This window comes from Diabrotica virgifera, chromosome 6, assembly GCF_917563875.1.
Source record: "Diabrotica virgifera virgifera chromosome 6, PGI_DIABVI_V3a".
NCBI lineage: Eukaryota > Metazoa > Arthropoda > Insecta > Coleoptera > Chrysomelidae > Diabrotica > Diabrotica virgifera.
This window is the reverse complement of record NC_065448.1, coordinates 130,131,697-130,145,521: the sequence shown is the minus strand read 5'-3', so window position 1 is coordinate 130,145,521 and position 13,825 is coordinate 130,131,697.

Below are 13,825 nucleotides of genomic sequence, written 5' to 3'. Positions count from 1 at the left end.
AGAAAAAAACGTTTAAAAAATTTTTGACCAACTTTTGGTCTTGGCAACATGCAAATTTGTCAAAAGGGGTCCTTTTTGAGTAAGATTGTGCAAAAAATCCGAATTAGAATATTTTTCCTAGCGGATGCGCAGTGGCTTTCTAGACTATGAGGCTATAGTTGGGTTTTAATTTCAGTATTTTATAAATGCTAGAATATTCCACAGGGTGTGGTGAACTTTCAGAAAAAAACACAATTTGATTTGTACACTCGGTATACAGTGACAATTTACCTATCAATTTTATTACTGTAATATTGGTAAATAATAAGGCTATAACATATTTAAAAAATCTCTTAATTCGGACGACAGGTTTAGGAAATTCGAGAAATCAAATAGGACCCATTTTTAAAGTGGTGCATTAATTTCTTGGAGTAGTGTGAATGGTATACAGCCAACTCCCGGAAACCATCACGTTTGAGTTCTTACATCTCAACCGCCAAGCATGGTAGAGTTTTCTAAAGGCCTTTGAATAAATAATGGAATTCTAATTGATCTTTTTAAGATGCAAAATAATATTCTATTGTTCGTGTTAACGAAATTGATATTGTGATATTTCTGAATTTAACTACATATGTATGTATTGCAACAGATGCCATGTAACATTTTTTTAATATAAAACAATATTAAAACAATATTCAAGAATTCTTTGGGTAGCTTTAAACATATGTATAATGTTTTATACGTAATAATTTTTAAATTATTTAATTTATTTGGAAGGAAGCTATATAAAACGTAAGAATGATATAGGATGCGGTCATTTTTGATACTAAATATACCTATGTTACAAGGAGATACAAGGTCCACGCTAAAAATTTGGTAATTCTCATCAAAAAGGAGGTTTTGAATGACAGCATTATTCAGCAAAATATCATATCTGGACACTTTAATTTCTTAACTTTCTCCTTATTGTTATGCGATAGTAACTTACTGATTTATTTTTACTGATTTATATTTAGACACTAATTGTTATATTATGATTGACTACTATTATTTTGATTTAGGTTTAGACACTAATTGTTATACGATTGAATGCTATTATTTTGACTAACTTACATTTATGTAAATAAAAATACTGAATTTGTATTCTTTAATTACAAACTTATTTAAATTATTGCAATACCTCCTCTAATACACAATAACTAATTTATATTTAATATTAGATACAATTATTACAAATTACATTTCAAAACTACCTCCAAAAATATACATTCGAAAACAACGCTCGATCGCCAATTTATTAGACTGCCTCAAACATTTATTTTCGTTTCAAATAATAGATACGGTTAATCTAGAAAAATCGAAAGGTAAACAATATGTACACTAACAACCTTATCAAACAATTCGAAGGGTTTAGAATACGAAAGAATGAAAACATCTTTTTCTAGAATACAAAAGAATATTTACACACAGGTCATAAATAATTATCCTCGCTTATATACACAAAAAATTGTTTACGCGGAATTATAAAAATAGGCCGTAATCTTCGGCGGTAAATCGGGGTCTGGGAGCGTCACATTATTTTGATTTGAAGATTCCTATACAACCATTTTCGCAATATACATATTCAATTTGCAGATTATTGTTGTTAGGTACCGCCACATTAATAAGCGTTGTTTGTCTAGTTAGAGCCGGCCTCTTATTTAGGTACCACTGGTTGCTCTGAGTACAGTATCATCATCATCATCATTGGCTATACAACCCATGGTGGGTCTTAGCCTGTTCCAGAATCAGCTTCCATTCCTTCCTATCCCTCGCCTTGGTTTTCCAATTTCGCACTCCTAACACTCGCAAGTCGTCTTCTCTCTCAGTTCTTCATTCTCTCTAAGTGGCCTAGCCACCCAAGTAGCAATTTGTCGACGCGACAACGTTGTCTACCGCGTGGCAACGTTTTGTTACAACGTTGTTATTGCCTAGAAGACGACCCAATTCTGCACTAATTTGGTGGACGATTTTTGAGTTGTCTTAACGTTGCCTAGACAACCTTAAGCGTTGCATAAGACAACTGAAGCGACTATAAAAAGTGCCTGCCTGCAATGGTTGCTCAAAGAGTCGGACTGGTTATGTTTTTTTACCTTTATAAAAAGTAAACTATTTTGACATCATATCAGGTATTTAAATTTATATAAATACATAAATAAGGACTTAATCAAAATTACCTGATGGGAAATTTATAAACGCATCTCAGATTACCGTCAAATATGGATATTCCACCTTTAAAATCACACGCGCTCATTTTTTATCACCTTTTTAACAAAAAATATGTAAATTTAAAAAATCTAATTTTAATATAAAAGCCAGAATTTATGTTAAAGATGTTTTGTATAAATTTAATGTATTGATGGTGCTTTTAAAGGTATTATAAAATGCCTGCATTTTTTATATTTTGTGTTTTTATTTTCTTTACATCCCAAAAAAACCAAAATGGTGCATTAAACAACATTACCAATATTACTTAAAATATACCTTATTACCAACCATAGACGGATGAGGTAACCGAGAAGTCCAATCGCCGACCAAACACGGACAGACAGACTATCCCAACCACTTTAGAACGCACCCTCTTATTGGGTGACAGAAGTCATGTGACCAGTGCAATGAAGTGCATCATTCTCCTTAACAGCGTTGCCACATTTAGTAGATATCTACTGTTTTGGTATATTTTTGATATTATTTAAAAAATTCTAGTAGGCAATGTTTTTTATTAGATGTTTGGTATATTTCAATATTTTGTTATCACTAAAATAAAATTTGCTTTTTAATAGTATTCACCCCATTTCTAAATTAATTTTCAGACATTTTGTTACAATTTCCCAATGTCATTACCGAAAATAAGATTCAGGACGTAGATGATGATAATAGATGGACAGAGAAATGAAACTGGTAAATAACAGATCTAAATAAGGAAATCTTCATATAATTGGTTTGGAAAATTTTCAAAACGATTGTAACGCTCGGTTTCATAATTAGTTAAAGTGGATTTTAAATTTTAAGTAAGTTGGTACCTACCTTTATCACAATTCATATATGGGTAAATGTCAACTTTAAAGTGAACTTTACTTAATGTTTACTTTAAGTTGATTATGAAACCGGGCGATTTTGACAGGTAACCGTTAACACAGATTTTACTGTATTTACAGGGCCTACCGTTCTATCTGTTTAAAAAGAATCTACTGATTTCTATTGATTTTTTGAAAGCAAAACTACTATCCGCTGCAAGATAATTCGGATGGAATTCAGACAAAATATATACAAAAGGTACATATTTTGTCGGAATTTCAGCCAAATTATCTTGCAACGGATATAGTACTGAAAGAGTAAGAACTGGCCTGGCAACCCTGTCTAGCAAAGCTGATACAAAGATTTATAAGCTTATCAAATCTACTGATAAAACAATAGACAATGGAGAAACCAGCTAATAAAAAACAAATAAACAGGTTGTTAAATAAATCGAAAATTTTCAGCAAAATAAAATATAAAATAATAAGAAAAAAGTAAGGTTATAAAGTAAATTCTTTTTTTGCTCCTGAAGTTGCCGTAAACGTGTCACACATCTATAGAACTATACGTAAAGGCCCTGGGGTCGTGAGAGACAACTACCTAATCGGCCAGAAAACCCATGGGCGTAAATTAGTTTAGCATTATAACGTTTTTAAGTAGTTGCTATTGTTGAAAAAACTTAACTGTGATATGTAGTTGTCACAATAGTAATAACTTAGTTGCCCATATAACTAAAGATATTACTTAACGTTGTAACATCGTAATGTCAGTCGGGTTAGGGGTCGTTGGCCGAAACAACTGAAAGTCCACTGTGGCAACGTTATATACAGTGCATTTGTTTGTACTGACAACCAATGCGTCGAAAAATTGCTACTTGGGCACCGCAGCCTGTTTATTTTGATAGATCTACCAATATCAGGCTCACTATACCTAAAGGTGTTAAAGTTCAAAATTATGGCGTCTTCACCATAATCCGATTTCCTCGACGCCTTTATACATATGTCTGAGGATTTTACGTTTAACAGCCTAACCGTTCTTCATCACTTTTTGTTATTGTCCACCTTTCTGACGTGTAACTGAGGACGGGCTTGATTAGAGTTCGATATATCAATATTTTTGTTATTTTTGTGACTCTGTTTGATGTTAAAAGTTTATTTAATCCATAGTACGCTCTATTTGCTAGATATGTATGTACGTCTGTTAATTTATGCATTTACTGTATTGCTTTGGTTGATTTGTGAGCCTAGATATGCGAACTCTCTTACTCCATGCTAACTTGAAGAACTGAAAACTGTCACACTAGGCACCAAATTTGAAATAGTTTACGAAAAACGTGTGATATGCCATCTCCGCCAGTATGCCGTCTCAGGCATATCTCCTCTTCTTGTCTCGTACTTCGTGCTTGGAGCCTTGCATAATATGCTTAATTTTTTCTTTGTGTTGCTTGTGCACATTCCTCGTCGTACCAGTCCGGCCCGATTTTGTCACGCTTTTACCTTCAGATCGCCTTAGTTGCTACCTCTTTCAATATCGTTCTACACCGCCTCCAATAGTTATCAACAGCTTCAACTATATCACCTGTACAGTCCTCTAGCTTACGTTCCAGACTTCTCTCGAATTTCTTGGCTACCGTAGAGTTTTTTAAAGCTTCTACGTTAAACCTTTTCTCTGAGTACAGTATGATGGCAATATATATTGAAATTCTCATTAAGGATTTAATGAGGGATATATTTATATTGCGGGATGTGGTCGGTTCGAATTAGTCTCAATATAGTTTGTAGTCTTAATGTGTTGCCTACTGGCATCAAGTGTCTGGCAGCCCCCTATAACATATTGGACGGTTTCTTTGGTTTGGCATTTGTTGTTTTAAATATAAAATCTTTAACCATGTATTTTAAATATTTTTAATTGGAATTAGTTGTTTTTAAACAATAATTAGGAAACACTTTGTTTGGACAAAAATTTTTTCTGATGTCAACCAGTTGTTCAACGCTACATTATGAACATAGTCCTGACTGACTCTAATTGGATGCAACTCATAGAGAGGTTTCTCAATTCAGATGCGTGTTTTTTCTATGTTGGATACATGGTGTGTCTTTCTTGCTGCCTCAGTTTAAGCGGTATTATGTCAATTACGTTAATTTCATGGTTTAAAAAATACCCTTTTTTGTAAACGTTTGTCTTTACCTAATGGTACTCTTTTTCCTAGATATCCTGGTGATGTTGTTCGTCCTATCGCATTCCAAGAATGATGTTTATGAATCTCAATGAGAAACATGCATGTACAGTCATAGCATGAATAACTATTTAGTACATTAAAGAATTCTGTACTGAAAAAGTTTTATCTTTCGTATGAACTTTGTTTTTAGTTCTTTTTTCTAGTCTAGAAGTATGGTCATAACACTAATAGGTAACTTGCATAAAATTTTAAATTCGAAAAAAATGGTATAAATCACAACAGAACATAATTTAGAACCTAGTATCAAAAATAAAAAAGTTTTGTTTGTCTTTCGTTTGGCCCCTAAAGACGACTAAAAATTCAACTTATACCAGCCACCCCAAAACGCGTCGTGACGTCACAGGGTTGTATGTTTACATTCTACACCAATTGTATATATAATTTTAAATTAGACATTATAAACGTCAGTAGAAAATACAGTTATGTGACGTTACAAATGTTTTTGATCGTTTGAACTATTCATAGAATATTTGTACTTTTACAAAATGGTTTTATTTTCAATAGTAAACCTTCTTTCCTTTCGTTCAAAAACTGTATCAAACTGAAATCTCAACAAACTGGTATATTTTATTACAATGACATACGATAATTGTCATTAGAATATAAATATTTTTCCTTTATTTCCCGACGACGATCTGGCTAAATACCCAAGTAGGTGGAGGCCAATAAACTAAAGAAGAAGAAGAAGAAGAATATACGTAAATATAACCGTAAACTGAACCACACAGTCAAACTCTGTGACGTCACGGGTCGCTTGAACTATTTTAAGATAAAGAAGACTTTAAATGTGTACTTCTAAGTTATTATGAGTTTTTAAAACGTGAAATTTGGAAAATCTCATTTTTATACAAAACTGAACATTATTATGTAATAAAAAAAATGTGCAAGTTCCCTATTGTTGTTAACTAGAATAGGAGGGCATAGATTATTATGGAGTTGCAAGTTATTTGAATGAGTAAGCAAGGCCTTTTTGGGTTTTTTTTCCTTTATAGTTCTATTTCTGTTAACGCATCATCATGTTTTACTGGTGTATTCTTTTGTAGTCAAAAAGTTAAAAGGACGCTATTAAAAGTTTTAATGGTTTACACCACATATGTTCCGAGAACTATTGTACTTTACCGTTTCTTCTTCCATTTCGGAAATAATTTTCTAAACAATTTCACACCAACTAGTATAAAGTTATTCACAACGAAAATTTTACTTCATATCAAAAATGATTGCATCCTGGCCTGCAATATAATCTCTTAGGCGGCGTTCACACTCGGGCGATAAAAGATAAGCGATATATCGTAATGGATATCCGGTAGGCGATATGCACAAACAAATAGGTACTTAAAATCTAAATAGATACGATAAAAAAGGTTCACTTCCGCGCGATTGCACAACATATCGCAAGTGATACATCGTTCGAAGTGCCACATATACGTCGCCCTCGCGATTTGTTGCCTACGATATTCCAAACTGTTAACATGTCGGGAAGAAAAGAAGACAGTAGTTCTGTGATTCATTAATTTAGTGAAAGCTCGGCTGAGCATTTGGAACTATTCCCTTCTTGCTTACAGTCAAGGGCGGATCCAGGGAGGGGGCCATGGGGGCCATGGCCCCCTCCGAGAATTTAAAAAAATATAAATTTAAATATTTACAGTTCAAATGTTTTTTGTTTCAGACACATGTATTTGTACAAAACAGGAGGTAAATATATGTTGTCTATACTAGAATCGAACAAAAGTACTAACAAAATTCTTGAAGAATGACATAGGATATTTTGCAAATCAAAATGTTAATAATTTTACAAAGTGCCAATTTTTAGAACGACCTTGGCAGCAATCAAAATCGTATCAATTTCCATATTGTGTACACACAAAGAATAGAAAAAAAAATGAAGCATTACTTGGGTCACCAGCACTTAGAACAAAGGAGTTGGTTGGTACTTTCGCACAGTCAAAAGGGATTGTTTATCAAGTATTGCGTTTTATTTTTCTAACGAAAAATATGGTCACAATAAAGGGATGATAGCCCAAACTCTTGTCATGAAACCCTTAACATCTTTCGCCAAAGTCATGGTCAAAGACAAAGCCATACAAACCCATAAAAAAACATCATACCACAAGGTGCGTTCAGGTTGGGCTGGATTTTCTACAAAGTTATCGCACCTCGCAAAAGTCAGTCATTAACCAGATAGACTCTGAGAGGTCTAAATAGGTACAAGAAAATAGAGAAAGACTACGACTATACCCTATTCCACGAATATACGACCCTCTTGGATTACCTCGACAACGAATATTTTGCTATGTAAAATAAGAAGAATGAAAGTAAATTGAAAATTACATTGCTGTTTATTGGAAATAATTATTAGAGCCATTTACTTTCGTACTTCCTATGTTGTACACTAAAATATTCGTTGACGCGATAATCCAAGAGAGTCGTATATTCGTGAAACGACCCATAATAGTAAAACCTATAGTGTTCTTAGGTCGACAAAATACCCTCTAAGAGGCCATCGTGATGATAGCCTTCTGCTTCTGGACGAAGATGCTGGACCTAACAATGAGGGGAATTGTTAAGGTTTAAAATCGCATCAGGAGATAACACTCTTAAACAACACCTATCCACAGCATCTTCCTGAGCAACATAGATTAGTACACCAGTCAAAATCAATTGATAACATGTTGTGATGAAGACATAATTGCACAAATAATGAATCAGGTTCAAAGTGCAAATTATTACTCTTTTGGCGAAATGACCGACGTATACCACGTGGAACAGCTTTCTCTAAATTTAAGATACATACATACACAATAACAACATTCGTGAAGACTTTGTTAAGGTCATTGACGCTTATGAGAACATAAAAGTAATTTCTGAGAATCAGAAAGAGGGAAAGAACAAGGCCTGACAGGAGAAGCATTGGGAAAAATAGTATTAAACTCGTTGAAAGAACTGCACTTGGATTCAAAGAAATATGTAGGAATCTTTACTGACTTTAATAATACTTTAATAACCATAAGTTTTGAATGTCTTTATGGCACTCAAAAGTGTGTGAAAAGTGCGTTAAAACTCATATCATTCAAACCCAAATTTTTTTAAAAATTATCTCAAGACCCTCAGGTACCCCTCTCCAAAAAGAAGCTCATGGCCCCTCCCGAAAATCGGTCCTGGATCCGCCCTTGCTTACAGTAAGACAGATGTGACTATATAGCACTGTATCAAGGGAAATCGCATAAGAAATAAAAGATACAGGTTTTTGAACTTTAATAATTCGTGTTTATACAGCTTTCTGGAAACAACAGCTGAGCTATGGTGCGCGTTGATCAGATTATAAAGATGTACCCAGTATTTTCTTTTTTTTTTTCTCATTCTACGCCTAAACCAATAAGCCACTACAACGTCTTCGTCATTTGAGGTCATAATTTTAACTGAAATGAATTGTGCTTGCATCATCATCACATGATCGCGGCGATTTATTGTCCGTTCTATTTGAACCTTCCTAGCAATATATCGTGGCGATAAAATTTCGCTTATCGGCTATCGCCCGAGTATGAACGCCGCCTTACATGTGCAAGTGCTAGACTGTTAAGGAAAGGAAAGGGTAAGGTTATTAATATTAAAACTGTTGTTGGTTTGTTTTGTTGTATAATTTTTTAATAAATATAATAAAAAATAAAAAAGAAATGAATAAGTGTATTATTTATCCATATAACACATTTCCTTACCTTAAGAGGAAACAATAGCGATCAACAGGTAGCAAAAACGCGTTCCAAGATTGCGGCTGTAATTTCGAATATTTTTTCGAGATATTTGGCACACGTATTCGTAATATAATAAAGAATGGCGGTACAGAGCCCAATTTGAAAAATATATTAATATGTGGAAATTACTCTGTAATTAAATACAATATTAAAAAAACGAGCCTGTACGCCCATTAACAAGAAAAAAAATACACTTTCTTCAAATAAACTTTTTTATCCGATGCCTAGATTTGGTGTCATTTTGGAACTACGAAAATTTTTTATTTCATTAGTAGTTCCAAAATGACACACAATCTAGGCATCGGATAAAAAAGTTTATTTGAAGAAAGTGTATTCTTTTGTTCTTCTTAATGGCGGTACAGGCTCGTTTTTTTAATGTTGTATTTAATTATAGAGTAATTTCCACATATTAATATATTTTTCAAATTGGGCTCTGTACCGCCATTCTTCATTATATTACGAACACGTGTACCAAATATCTCGAAAAAATATTCAAAATTACAGCCGCAATCTTGGAACGCGTTTTTGCTACCTGTTGATCGCTACTCTTTCCTCTTAATTAAACACAACATTAAAATTAACAACAAAAATGATAACAAAAAATCAGAATTAATTTATAACATTTACAGAACAACAAGGTTTTATGTCGGGAAGATCGACCTAAAACCACTACCCAGGCAACCAAATAACGTTTACAAAACGTTGAAAAAACGTCATAATTATCACCAAACGACGTCTGTTTATCACGTTTTTCGACGTCGAACATCACGTGAATATGGCCCACCATAATTCACGTAATTTTTATCACGTTTTAAATACGTGGTATGAAAAACGTAGTTTTTACGTCGATTTTGCGTAATTTTAGATTTATTTTTCATTTTATGGTTTTAGAAATACACAATAATTGAATGGGTTCGCCGAATAACGTTGTAAGCGCCACATGGTTTGTTTTTGAGAAGTCAAAGAAAAACTTTTAATATTGTGATAATGGTGAGCTTATACATTTTAAAGGTGAGTAATACAGTATGTATTTTGTATTTAAAAACTGTATTACTAACCCTGTATTACTAAAATGTATAATGTTGTTCTGAAGCTATTTCCTTGTGGCATTTTTATGATTAATTATTTATATGGGAAATAAGCCACAATTAAAATGAAAAAAATAATTTTATTAACGTTTCGACGCCCAAATCGGGTGCCGTTGTCAAAATACAAAATATTTTGTATTTTGAGAACGGCATCCGATTTGGGCGTCGAAACGTTAATAAAATAATTTTTTTCATTTTAATTGTGGCTTATTTCCCATATAAATAATTAATCATAGAATGTATAAACTCACCATTATCACAATATTAAAACTGTTTCTTTGACTTCTCAAAAACAAACCATGTGGCGCTTACAACGTTATTCGGTAGACCCATTCAATTATTTGTATGGGCATTGTTAGTATTTCAATTTTTCCATTTAAGTAAAACCAAATGGTAGGCTCGTTAAAATGCATAGAATTACAATATCCTCAATGCAACATATATAACATACATAGAATTTTCACTTTTATTTACTGTCAAAACTAAACCAACATATGTATAAACTAATAAATCATTTATTAACAAATTAAACAATTAAGTCAGAATTTAATAACAAACTTAAGTTTAAACCATTTAAGTTAGATAATATATATAATTATTATAATTATAGCACACACTTTAAAGGTACGATTCCGACAACGACTGCAGACAGCAGTTACAGTTGTCACCATGACAGACGTCATTATTTTGCACTACTAATTTGCATAATTATTAGCAACTGACGTTCTGCCGGACAGCAGTTGCAGTCAGATGTCGGAATCAGTCTCATACAAATAAATAGTGCAAAGTAGTAACGTCCGTAATGCTGACAACTGCAACTGATGATTGCAGTTGCCGTCTGCAGTCGTTGTCGGAATCGTACCTTTAGTCAGAAATGAATACATACAAATAAGACCCAATATATTGAATTTCAATGAAAACTATCTGCTTTATATTTATACATTTTAAGGAAAACGGTTGAATGATAAAAAATAGGACAGAACTATAATAGTCTGTGTTCTCACATATATTTCCATACTCTTATAATCCTCAAATCGATTCCAAATAATTATTACATATTTTTGCATACAAAAAGATCTACAGAGACCTGAAAAATATATTTTTTGATCAAGGAACTGCAATGACCAAATTAAAATGATAAAAACAATTTACATGTGATATCTGATAATACACACTTAAAAGACTAATACATTAATACTCATGATGAAGAAGTGCATTATAATTAAAAATTAATAACCATTTTCATATCGTTGCAACATGAAGCCAAAGCCGTCTTATATTTCAGTTCGTTTAGAGACTGCAATAAGCACTCTGACCGAACAGTTTCAAAATTCATAAGTTTTTCATCAGAGAATGCATATGTTGCTATCTCCAAACCATGTACATAGCTGTAACATCTGTACATACATTGGGTTCTTCTTCTTCTGTCTTGCTGTGGGCATACTCAGCTGCAAATACGATTGCTGCAATATGGCTGCAAACTTCATTATTACCGGCCATACACATAATATGTGCATTTGCTATGCCATTGGAACTGGCTATCACCCAAGCATCTAGTGGTTTAGCGTTAGCTTTTTGGGAATGCTTCACCTAAAAAAATATTTTATCTTTGTGGGAATGCTTCAACTATGAAAATTTATTTTTATTAGAGTATTTGCGTTCTTTACAATGATTGAGAATATTTTAAAATCAGACATTCATATAATATAATTTTAGAATAAACAATCATGACTGTTTATTATTCTCTTTTTTATCATAGCAAATACATGTCGTCGACCTAATCTGTAAAATGCGTAACTTCATTTATCCAAATTTTCAAAAAACTACAAAAATCACAAAAAACTATTTCTCTAAATATGAGTAATGTGAAAACTACGTATCTCCCATTTTAAAAGATAGGATGCTAAAATGGAATATTTTATAGATACACATATCACTAACATTTGTATATTGTTTAATGAGTATTTAATATTATTTACCACCAACTTTTTCTTGAAAATATCACTTTCTAAACAGTGAGGTCAGTCATGAGGTATGAGAAACTGGGAAGTTACATATTTTTCGTACTAAATTTGCCGCAAGGGAGATACAGTGTATACGAAGATGTCACTATTTACTCTTCAGGTAAAAATATGCATGTGCATCCTTTTTTAAACGAGTAGGGATTTTTTTCAAATAAATGGCAGTAATAACTCATTTTCAGAGAAATATGGAGTTTACAAATTAGGACGACAATACAGTCGGAAAAATTAAAGAATACCCATGAACGATCACATCAGTCACATATTATTCAGATTATTAATAATCTATCTCTCTCGTTTGTTATTTATGGAAAAAACAGCAAATACAAAATATGTGACTGATGTGATCGTTTCATGGGTATTCTTTAATTTTTTCGACTGTATGTCTGGTTTCATACAGATATATAAACGTAAATAAATCTAATTTTTAAAACCAATTTATCCAAAAGACACTAATACTGTTATCCATATATTTCTTAATGGTTAATAAATAAAATAAAGGCATACCTTTCCAGCAATAATATAGAAATCATTAACAATTTTTACTCCCAACTTTCAAAACAAACCCAGTTGTAAAGGCTCTTATGTGCCTGAAGGAATTTGTATGCTTTCATCTGCTGTTTAAAGTAGTAACTGTGAGACTCCACCAGATATCTATAATAGCATTATAATAGTAATTGGTGGAATATCTAAATGTCCAATTATTATAAGCTTCAATCAATATCTACAACAATAAAAGAAATAATGTTATTGCTTGCAAAATTCATCATTATTGATAAATATCAGGGAAAAATGAACAGTAAATAAAAATTGTTTGGCTTACTTTTCTCCAACATCTGGAGGTTCCAATAATAATTTCATTAAATAATCACTTTGCATTGTGGTAAGTTTATAAAGTTCACAAATGACAAACAAAAGTTTTAAAAAATACACAAAAAAAACAGCAAACAAAATCAAAATGAATCCAAAATAGACGACAATGAAATGAGACGATGATACAAAAATACAAACCAGTGATGTGGGAGAGAGATATCTTATTTAAGATATCAAAAGAAGTAGAAAGGTTTTATAAAGAACTATACACCTCAAAGAAAGACGCAAACTTCAACACTCAGGAATATATCAAGAAAACAATCACGAATGTAAACTCAGAAACATTAACAAAAATAGAAAATTATGAAATAGAAGCAGCACTATCACAATTAAAGAACAAAAAGCACCAGGACCAGATGGAATCCTTGCTAAAATGTTGAAAGAAGGAAAAGAAGAAATCTTACAAACATTAAGAAATCTGTTTAATCAGTGTCTACATAAAGAAGAAATACCCGACGAATGGAACTAAAGTCTTACAATCATGCTATTTAAGAAAGGCGACAGAAAGGACATTAAAAATTACAGAACCATCTCACTGCTGTCGCAAACGTATAAACTATTCATGAGGATTATTAACAACAGGCTAACACACAAATTGGACTCGTATCAATCAGTAGAGCAGGCAGGATTCCGAAAGGGATATAGCACCACTGATCATCTTCTAACAATTAGGACACTAATAGAAAAAGCTAACGAATACCATATAGATCTGCACTTAGCGTTCGTTGACTACGAAAAAGCATTTGACAGCGTGGAAATGTGGGCAATAGAAAAAGCTATAAACAACTGTAGAATAGATTCCATATAAAGAATGCTAAT